Here is a 12,500-nt window from a genome sequence, read left to right on the forward strand (position 1 = left end):
ACTTACTGGAGGATTCTATCTCACTACTGCCAAATACAAAGAGAATTCGTCTTCTCCCCTACTCCGCCTATTTCAGGCAGGTGTACTGGACCATTTGGAGATTAAATGTCTTGGTACGAAATCAGTGTAACTCCTTTATGGGAATACGAACCACCGAAATTTCGATCGACGGTATTCTTTTAACTTATCAGTCAGACGACGACCTTCAGCCTGGAATTGAGCATCGATTATTCAATCTGACCTTTGTAGTATGTATCTTCAATTCAAACTGAAACTTTGGCGGATTTGACCTGAATGTTCTGGACATAATACCTTCAGTTCGCAAGACTATCTCTCTCCATTCTGTGCTTCCTTATTGTTTTAGAAAAAAATTACAGGAATTTATAGCACGAGAATATTTCCATCGTAGATCTACCAACATGCAAGCAATTTCTGAAACGCTGCTCCTAATTCTTCTGATTCTACTGTTATGGGATAATCCTGAACACCCCAAATTACAATAAATAAGAACTGGGTGAACTGTCAGGAGTGTAATTGACGATGTTAGTTTGACCGTGTTGGTTTACCGTGTTAGTTCGATGTGTATTGGTTTAAAAGTCGGTAGTTGAACATTGAATACTGCGTACCGCACCTACGTTCGAGTAGTACGGAGTGCGTTCTGTGTTAACATATATTTCTGCGATAGGTTACTTTTAAATAACCACAACCAACTATTTATTTGTGTAATGGCATTTTACACCAGACGTGTATACCCACGTCGTAACATCTTCATTTACACAAAAACGAAAGATATAAATCATTGTCGCAGGACAAAAATTTCGTACAAAATAGTTTTCTCCATTGTTGTAAGCATTATCTGGTTTTAGAAGCTTAAACATAGCCTAGGTGGATATAACTGTCCCTTACTTTCGATTTGCATATGTGTTGTTCTGCCTGAGTTAGAAAGAAATATATTTTCAAGCTACAGCGTGATCCAAATGCAATTTGATCCTAAATGTTAACCTCGAAGGCAAGATTATCCAGGAAAAAAAAACAACTTTTTTCCTTATATTCCACTTTTTTATCATTCTATTATTCTGTTTCGTTACTTTTATTCATTGAGTTTTGTTCCTTTATTTATTTATTTATTATTATTTTATTTTTCAAAATTTTTTTGTTCAGCTTGCGATTATGTTAACACGAGACACAAAACACAAACAGACACAAATATATGAAAGGGAAAAAAGCCAAACAAAAACAAAGGAACATTGAACTAAAAAAACACAGAACACTTTATAGAAAGCGTTCGGTTTGTCGACAGAACAACAGATATTGTAGTGACGAGTCCGTTTGTATCGTGCAGCATAGAAATACATTTAAACAATAGGAACGAATGATTCCACTTTCTTGTTAAAATATTTGCTCAATCGTTCAATTTTTGACCAGCGTGTCTATCTATCTATCTATCTATCTATCTATCTATCTATCAATGTCTGTCTACCTATCTATCTATCTTTCTTTCTATCTTTCTATATATATATACATATATATATATATATATATATATATATATATATATATATATATATATACATATATATGTATACAAATACATATGTATGTATGTATAATATATATATATATATATATATATATATATATGTATGTATATCTATACATACATGCATATATATATATATATACATACATGCATATATATATATATATATATATATATATATATGTGTATATAGACATGTACATATATGCATATATCTATGGATAATATATAATATACATATATGTACATATATATATATATATACAAACATACATATATATATATATACATATATATATACATATATATATACATATACATATATACATATACATATACATATACATATATATATACACACACGTATGCATATGTGTATATATATATTTATATGTATGTATGTATGAATATATATATATATATATATATATATATATATATATATGTATATATATATATATGTATATGTATATATATGTATGTTTGTATATATATATATATATATATATATATATGTACATATATGTATATTATATATTATCCATAGATATATGCGTATATGTACATGTCTATATACATATATATGTATATATATGTATATATATATATATATATATATATATATATATATATATATATATATATATATATATATGCAGAAAAAAAGAGGTAGTCAGGATTTGTATGAGAACTAATTTATAGTGCTTTTGTCCTGTCCGGGACTCTTTATTATTAATTTTCTTTTTATTATTCATCAGGAATCCGTCAAAGGGACGAGATCGACTAATGAATAGATATTACCCAAATCCTGATTACCCACTTTTCTTAATGCACACCACTTAAACAATCTATACTCATACATATATACATATATATATATATGTGTGTGTGTATATATATATATATATATATATATATATGTAATGTTTATGCAAGTGTGTGTGTGTGTGTGAAGGGGAGGTGGAAATATACTCCGTGCCGTGCGATGTTCCCATGGCAAAAGATAGTTTTAATGACAATTTTTTAAACACATTTACCGCCCATTTTTCTCGATCGACATCGATATGTCTTGTTATACTATGAAACACGCCAGAGGGCGCGGAAGAGAGACAGGCACATTATACACTATATACAGTATATATGATGCTGAAATTGCTAAACTGAACGTATTATATCATCAAAATTGAGTACACACACACACACACATATATATATACATATATGTACATACATATACACATATCTATACCCATATATATATATATATATATATATACACAAATATATATATTATTTTACTATATAGATATAGATATATCTTATATCTATATCTGTATCTATCTATCTATCTAGGGAGAATTCACAAAAGAAAAAACAAAAGACGAAAACAGGTGGTGTAGAAAACAAACAGGTATCTATCTATCTATCTATGTAAGTATGCATGTACATATACATATATATATATATATATATATATATATATATATATATATATATATATATATATATATATCCATAAAAAGCAAATAAGTAACAAGGATGTCCAGGTATCAGTGCATTACGGCCGTTTCAAGTGGCTCCATTTGATCGATCAATGGAAACATTACATCAATTTGAAATAAACCACTCCTCTCGGACGCAGACGACCATATAAATTTCCAATATAAAGGATGCACCCTTGTAATTTTTAAGCAGATATTTCATCAGTATTAGAGACTAAAATAATTTAAGTTTTAATATTTTAATATATAAATTTTACTAATTTTGGATGCACGTCTTTTCTCGTACTTTTAGATCTCATTGTGGGTTCCTTTTTCTTTTCCATTTCAGGCCCCTTATATTTGATAAGCATAATATGTTAAATCACCTCTGTCCTTCCCTTTCACGTTATCACCTCTTTTCTGTATATCATTATCTTACTAGCAACTTCTGAAACATTCACTTATGTAGATATGGCTGATTTCATGGTCCCAGCAAAATAGGTGTAGGTTGGTCCCAGTAAAATAGGTGTATCTGAAATTAATTAATTTATCACCACCAACAAGAACTTAACTATCAATTCCCAATGGGTTTAACTCTGAGGAGTCGAAGACTACATGCTGCATTGAGTCTTTTGAATGTGATTAGGATAAAGATGAATGTAGCTACATCACCATTCCACTTTCTTGACCACTCCTTATTTTCTTCACCCACTCTAAATTATAGTGGACTTTAAGTAATTTTCCACTAAATTCATTCTGCCACAAAAATAGCAAAGAGAAGCAAGGTAATTATTTTAGTCTCTACTACTGATGAAAAATTTGCTAAATAATTATAATACTATATCCTGTATACTGGAAATCTATATGGTCGACTGTTTCCGAGGAGAGCGGTTTATTTCAAATTCGATTAAACGGAGCCGCTTCAAAAGGCCACAGTGCGCTGATATGTGAACATCCTTGTCACTTATTTGATTTTTATTCACCTAACTTCGAGTTGTGCGGACCATACCGGACTGATTATAATATAATATAATATATTATATAATATTTTATTATATTATGTTATATCATATCATATTTTATTATTTTATATAATGATATATGTAATTATGAAGATATACAAACAAAAGTGGTTACGAAGTTCTCAACATCACAAGCATACATATGTATGCATACATACATACATACATACATACATACATATATATATATATATATATATATATATATATATATATATATATATATATATATATATATATATACAGACATATACATATATATAGACATATATATATATATATATATATATATACTATTTCACTCCATTATATTTATAAATATAGATATGAATTATATCTATATCAATATCTATCTAACTCTATATATACGTCTCTCCCTCTCCCTCCTTCTCTCTCTCTCTCTCTGTATATATATATATGTATGTATGTGTATATATATATATACACACACATATAAATTCAGTCCTAATATTGAAGAATTCAAAAGACGTATCTTTGATAATATAGTGTTCTGGGATATGTCCTGCTACGTAGTGTATTTGCTACATACATACATACATACATATATATATATATATACACACACATATATATGTATGTATGTATGCATATATATAGATGGATAGATAGATAGATTGATGAATATACATATATATATACATATATATACATACATACATATATATATATATATATATATATATATATATATATATATATATATATATATATATATATATATATAAGATTGATGAGTGATGCAACCTTACGTATCCTTATTACAATTTGTGTACTGCTTACTCGTGCCTGACAATATTCTAGTGATTAGGCAATGTCCATGCTAAGTGTCTTCTGCAGAATCTGCCATTAGTTCTTGGTTCCTGTTTGTTAATAATTAGACAGCCTTCATTATGAAGATGATGATAATGATGATAATGATGATGGTGATGATGATGATGATGAATACTAATAGTACTGATAATTATAATATTACTATTAATAATAATAATAGTTGATATTTCTCATACGTTCTTTGTCTTGATTCCTTTTTGTAACCTGATTTGATCTCCGTGTCTTCATCCCGAATCTTTACTCTATTTCTCACTAGAGTCAAATACCCTAAACCGCTAAGCTACGATGTTGTTTTATTTATTTATTTTTTATCTCCAAATCTTGACATTTCTTTGTTGTCTTTCAAACAACGATGACACACTGAACTGTTATGATGATGCAGGACCATTTTAAAATTTCATTTCTCTTCATCTAGCTATATGATAACTAATTAAATTAGCACTAGCGTATCTAACGGAGAGAGTATAAAAGATTTTTAAAAAATAATAGTAATTATTATGCGAAGAATGTTGAAATAAATTATGATATGTGATTGTGTTGTTGGCACTCCGTCGCTTACGACGTTGAGGGTTCCAGTTGATCCGATCAACGGAACAGCCTGATCGCGAAGTTAACGTGCAAGTGGCTGAGCACTCCACAGACACGTGTACCCTTAACGTAGTTCTCAGGGATGTTCAGCGTGACACAGTGTGACACGGCTGACCCTTTGAATTACAGGCACAACAGAAACAGGGAGTAAGAGTGAGAGAAAGTTGTGGTGAAAGAGTACAGCAGGGTTCGCCACCATCCCCTGCCGGAGCCTCGTGGAGCTTTTAGGTGTTTCCGCTCAATAAACACTCACAACGTCCGGTTTGAGAATCGAAACCGCGAGTCCGCTGCCCTAACCACTGGGCCATTGCGCCTCCACACTAACGTATCAAACGTAGGGAGTATAAAAGATTTTTTTTAAATAAAATTAATTATTATGCGAAGAATATTGAAATAAATTATGATATTATTAGTCAATGACTAATACTAATCGAATATGACACCAAGGGAACTAACTCGCGTAGAGAAGTGAAGAAGCTGTCGAATTACGCGCTAAGGATGGCGGTACCGGAGACATATATAATGATAAAGCAAATACAGAGAGATATATTAATATAAAGAGAGGGTGCAAGTAAAAAAAGCTTGAGAGAGAGAGAGAGAGAGAGAGAGAGAGAGAGAGAGAGAGAGAGAGAAAGAGAAAGAGAGAGAGAGAGAGAGGAGGTAGAGAGATTATAAAATATCACGCCGACTGAATAACCGGGGATGTCTGTGATCATAGTAGCACTTGTGGAGCCGGTAGCCTTGGTAAATGGTGAAGGGTGGTGGAAATGGTGGAGGTGAGGGTGAGGGTGGTGATGATGATGATGATGATGATGATGATGATGACGGCAATGATGTGCGAGTGGTTGTATTAGGAGAGGGCGGTGAAGGAGGTGGAAGGAGGGAAGTCGTCGTCGTTGTAGTGACGGTGATGGTAACGATGGTTGTTGTTGTTTGTTGGCACTCTGTCGCTTACGACGTCGAGGCTTCCAGTTGATCCAATCAACGGAACAGCCTGACATGGCTGACCCTTTGAATTACAGGCACAACAGAAACAGGAAGTAAGAGTGAGAGAAAGTTGTGGTGAAAGAGTACAGCAGGGTCCGCCACCATCCCCTGCCGGAGCCTCCTTATTGTTATACGGTTATATTTGGCGCTGTGATATATTGTTACACACACACACACACATCATACGTTACTGACGATATAACATTATGCAAATGGCTGTTGTAGTTTACTTTCAGAAGCCTCTCTCTCTCTCTCTCTCTCTCTCTCTCTCTATCTATCTCTCTCTCTCTCTCTCTCTCTCTCTCTCTCTGGGGTTACTTTGAGATATCGGTGTACTGGCGTCATTGTGTCTCTTCAGTTAACGCTGCCTCCGGATTTCTGAATTTAAACAAGAATGTTTGTTCCTGGTTATAGAATTCACTAAACAAATTATTTACTGATGTCTGCTGATGTCTTCGGCATTGATAAGTTTAAAGAACAGTTAAAACAGCAAGAATCAATACAATGATTCTAAACATGTCCCAGCAGACTTGAACGCGAATATGCGAATCGTTGTTGTAGTTTGCCTTCGGAGGCGAAATACATCATTCTTGTGCACTGAATTTTGACTTTGCGAAAGAAGTTTTCATTTTCCGAAATATTGTCTGAATAAAAGCGACAAATTTATTCCAAATTGATTTGTGTAAAGACTGAAACTAATGAGATTATAACAAGCATTTTCATTACCATTGTTATTTGAAATTAAAATAGTCTTTTCTACTCTAGGCACAAGACCCGAAATTTTTGGGGAGGGCGCCAGTCGGTTAGATCGACCCCAGTACGCAACTGGTATTTAATTTATCGACTCCGAAATGATGAAAGACAAAGTTGACCTCGGCGGAATTTGAACTCAGAACGTAAAGACAGACGAACTGCTAGCTCGCTACCTTTGAAATTAAAATAGTAATTACATTCAATTAATAAAGCTGATACTAAACTGTAAACACAGTGCTAACTATATAAACTTTGTTATCATTGAGAGAAGATTCTATCTTGGTATAACAAAAACTATTTACCTACCTCTAGTTCGCTATTCTATTGATCAAAGAGTTGTTGAGAATAACAATGAAGTAGTCGAAGAGTTAAAACACACTTGACGCATTTATACACCAATCAATAACCACCCACAACTTCCTTAAGTAGTGGGTGGTTCTAATGCTTAATTAGAAAGTAGTTCAATTAAGAACTGTAAACCAAATAACGATCTATAATTTTACAAAAATGAACTCACTAACCCTAAGAATTGTAGCGGAGGAAAATTAGATTTGTTCATGCTTATGCCTTTCCCAACGAGACTGGTGAATTACATGAGCTGTTGTTGGCACTCCGTCGCTTACGACGTCGAATGTTCCAGTTGATCCGATCAACGGAACAGCCTGCTCGTGAAATTAACGTGCAAGTGGCTGAGCACTCCACAGACACGTGTACCCTTAACGTACTTCTCGGGGATATTCAGCGTGACACAGTGTGACAAGGCTAACCCTTTGAATTACAGGCACAACAGAAACAGGAAGTAAGAGTGAGAGAAAGTTGTGGTGAAAGAGTACAGCAGGGTTCGCCACCATCCCCTGCCGGAGGCTCGTGGAGCTTTAGGTATTTTTGCTCAATAAACACTCACAACGCCCGGTCTGGGAATCGATATCGCGATCCTATGACCGCGAGTCCGCTGCCCTAACCACTGGGCCATTGCGTCTCCACTAAATGAGCTGTAGCCAATAAAATACATACAAATCTTTAAAAGAATAAGAACCAAGGTTGATTTATTCGATTAAACTGTTCAATAATGTGCTCCAGAATGGCTGCAGTCTAATGACTGAAAAAAAAAATTAATGACCTTTTAAAGTTTACAATATGAAGTATTTTAGGTTGGAGACGTAAAATATTTCCGTTGGCACTTAATGCTATTTCCGGCAAAAGCTAAATGGTTCCATTGCTGCTGCCACTTCTATGCAACTTGTAGACTTCCGGTTCTTTGTTAGCGTTTAACTGTCAACTCAAAGAGTTTGTAGCAATTGTTGTCACTAAGGCTCCGACTACGTCATTAATCCGCAATTAAGCCCAAGTAGATTTGTCTTATTTTTTTTTCTTTTACTTGTTTCAGTCATTACACTGCGGCCATGCTGGGGTGCTGCCGCAAAGGATTCTTAGTCGAATGAGCTTGGTTCTTATTGTATTGGTCTCTTTTGCCGAACCGCTTCGGGGACGCAAACAAACAAATACCGGTTGTCAAGCGGAGGACAAAGACAGACAAAAAAACATACACGCGCGCACACACGCATAAAGGCACACACATTAATACATATACATACATATATATACAAGCACATACACACACATGTATATATATATATATTATATATATTATATATATATTATATACATTATATATATATATATATATAATATAATATATATATATATATAATATAATATATATATATATATATATATAATACAATATATATGTCTAAATTCAAAAATGAACCATTATCAACCACATATGTTTAACACATAAACTCCGTGCATTTGTCGGTAGGTTGCGATCTGACGTGGTGGAGATTAATCTCTCAAAGCACCGGGTGTTAAAAGACTTGAGAGTCAGGGACAGGCGAGATAACTCACCCCAAATCCCATTCAGATTTAATGGACATCGATGTTTAGCCATCTTTGTGGCTTTAATCTCTCCTACGTGAAATCAACTCATTTTTGCCGACGAGGTACAAGTTTGTGTATTCCGGTAACATAAGAATCTGGTCTTCTGGAGCTGATGAACGCTTTGAACGCACTTTCAGCATTGGTTTGATTTTTGAACCTCCCTCGCGCAGGAAACCATCAACGTGCTTCAAAATGTGGTAGTCGGTAGGAGAAAGGTCTAGGTAATAAGCTGAGTGGGTAAAAACTTCGTAGCCAAGTTCCCTCAACTACCAATTGAATACTGGCGTCGAAGTAATCGACTAGTCCCCTCCCCGCAAATTCCAGGCCCTGTAGAAAGGATTAGCATTATAGTTCATAGTTTAGTCAATTTTGTCCACAGCAGTAATGCCGCGAGCTGGCAGAAGCGTTAGCACGCCGGGCAAAATGCTTAGCGGTATTTCGTCCGTCTTTACGTTCTGAGTTCATATTCCGCCGAGGTCGACTTTGCCTTTCATCCTTTCGGGGTCGATAAATTAAGTACCATTTACGCTATGCGGTCGATCTAATCGACTGCACCTCCCCCCCCCCCCCCCCCGCCAAATTTCGGGTCTTGTGCCGAGAGTAGAAAAGAATTTTGTCCGCACCAGCAATGAGTTATGTACCTTTAAAAAATTTCCTTTAGTGAGTTATATCCCTTTAAAAATTTTCCTTTGGTGAGTTATGTCCCTTTAAAAAATTTCCTTTAGTGAGTTATGTCCCTTAAAAAATTAGATAGAAATACGGAGTTCATGAAAATTGGAATTTGCTGATGTTGGAGGTGACGAGTTGTAGCGGGAAAAGTTGAAATATAAAAGTACGAAGATAAAAAGAGATGAAGGTGGGTTGTTTAGTGCGAAGAGTGAAAAATAACCATTTTGGGAACCGCCAACTTACTTCAGGGCAGAGAGCGGGAAAGACAGATATATAAATAATAATAAAGGAGTTACGACGCAAAAACGTATAAATTCAAAAGAACATATTTATATTCTTCAATATATATTTCAGTATAAAGAATTCATTAAGATGCTTAAATCAAAATTTCTTTACACATCATTCAGGAATAAATATAACATCAGAAAAAATACACTCCGTTTAAAAACACAAACCGTTCATGGCGAAAAAATTTCGATTCTTGAAGAGTCTGCATACCTTCACTGTCGTTTTTTTCTGCTATTTTGGTGATAATTTTTTAAGTTAGCTTACATTTATTTTTGTTGGTAGTTAATTTATAATATATTGATATATATATATATATGTATATATATACAAGAATAAGGGCAGAGAATCGTCAATTAATAATAGAATTAATAATTAACAATTTTGCCAAGTAGTTCAGTATGAAAAAAACCTTTATCGGTAAAACTATTTATCATTATAAATATACAGGGATTAGCAATTGAGTTGCTTCTCCAACATACTGAAAATTTAGAAATAGCAGTCAAAGAACTACTGATTCCAAAATACAAATTTTTCTCTAAAGTGGATGGCGATATTTATGGCACACATAGAACAAAAAACCGGAGGGAAAAGCGTAAACAAACCAAGCCTTTAGTTAATTGGATACGAATCGTTTCATGGTTAAGTGAATGGAAATTTCACTATTCCAATCTTCAGCCCAAATATTCTGATAAATTTGAAAGTGTCTCTAAAAAAATTCACGGTTCGTATCCAATTAACTAAAGGCTTGGTTTGTTTACGCTTTTCCCTCCGGTTTTTGTTCTATGTGTGCCATAAATATCGCCATCCACTTTAGAGAAAAATTTGTATTTTGGAATCAGTAGTTCTTTGACTGCTATTTCTAAATTTTCAGTATGTTGGAGAAGCAACTCAATTGCTAATCCCTGTATATTTATAATTATATATATATATATATATATATATATATATATATATATATATATATATATATATATATATATATAGAGAGAGAGAGAGAGAGAGAGAGAGAGAGAGAGAGAGAGAGAGAGAGACAACAACAACAGGAAGAAGAACAAGAAGAACAACAACAACAACGGCAATGTTTTGATACGGTGGAACTTTCGCTTCTCAATGCAAATGGAATCTTTAATGATTAAAAAGCATAAATACAATCACACACATCCATTACATATCCTCATATCACACACAACCTCTCTCTGTCTCTCTCTTTCTTTCTCTTTCACTTTTTTCTCTCTCTCTCCCTCTGTATATATATATATATATATATATATATATATATATATATATATATATATATATATAAAATATAGGGTAAAAATCAGATATTAATTAATATCGATTTATTACCAGGAAGCTATCATATTTAAAGAATCCGAGAGATTCAGAAAAAATATCTGAAATCTAAGTGGATTAAGGTATATTTTTATATATAGAAAGATGACCAGTAGGGTGGACATTTAATATGCTAGAAATAGCTCACATGTTGTGTCTACTAAGACCTAGTAGTTCTCAAAAAAAATTAGCGAAATACCAAACCGTAAGCGGGTAAGACATTGAAAATTACATATAATTAAAAAGTTATTCGTGGACCAAGGTTTCGGAGTTAAAAATCTCTTACCGAGAAAATCTGCTCCATCTTCAGCACGAACTGCTAGTGGCAATTCCCAGAATCTTATGGGAATTGCCACTAGCAGTTCGTGCTGAAGATGGAGCAGATTTTCTCGGTAAAAGATTTTTAACTCCGAAACCTTGGTCCACGAATAACTTTTTAATTATATGTAATTTTCAATGTCTTACCCGCTTACGGTTTGGTATTTCGCTAATTTTTTTGAGAACTACTAGGTCTTAGTAGACACAACATGTGAGCTATTTCTAGCATATTAAATGTCCACCCTACTGGTCATCTTTCTATATATATATATATAAAAACAAATAGTAAATGAGTATATGCATATATACGTACAGGTATGTGCATACCGACATCCACCTGTATGTATAGGTGCATATCTGGGTACAGGACATTGCAAACAAACGTAGACGAGAACACACGAGCCACATAGAGAACATTCTACTTCATCAGCTACCCACGTTTTAACACCGGCGTTTCGACGAGCTTGGGCAGGACGCATCATTAAAACGGCTCGTCCCATGGATCGCAGATTAAATTTGTATACGCAAATTAAATCTAGCCATGGAGGAATGTAGTGGCGGACAAAAAAACAAGACAGGAAAACAAACAGAAAAGGCTTTACGGCCAGACGAGAAAAATTATGTGTGTATGAACGCGATGAGGCACGAACCCGAGAGAGACAAAGTGGTGCGTGCGTTGCTTGGCGAAAGCCAAGGAAGGAAAGGCTTATTGACCGGAGGCATGTGACC

At 33.8% G+C, this 12,500-nt stretch overlaps 1 long non-coding RNA gene across 1 annotated transcript; it reads left to right on the forward strand.

The window, feature by feature from the left end:
• Positions 1 to 2,130: 2,130 nt before the first annotated feature.
• Positions 2,131 to 7,457, forward strand: LOC128250694 (uncharacterized). The gene is made up of 2 exons (XR_008266696.2): positions 2,131 to 2,951; positions 7,236 to 7,457. It is a non-coding gene; the product is annotated as an uncharacterized LOC128250694 (long non-coding RNA).
• Positions 7,458 to 12,500: the final 5,043 nt, after the last annotated feature.

The sequence above is a fragment of the Octopus bimaculoides genome, chromosome 25, assembly GCF_046866305.1.
Source record: "Octopus bimaculoides isolate indiv1 chromosome 25, ASM4686630v1, whole genome shotgun sequence".
In the NCBI taxonomy this organism is placed as follows: Eukaryota; Metazoa; Mollusca; class Cephalopoda; order Octopoda; family Octopodidae; genus Octopus; species Octopus bimaculoides.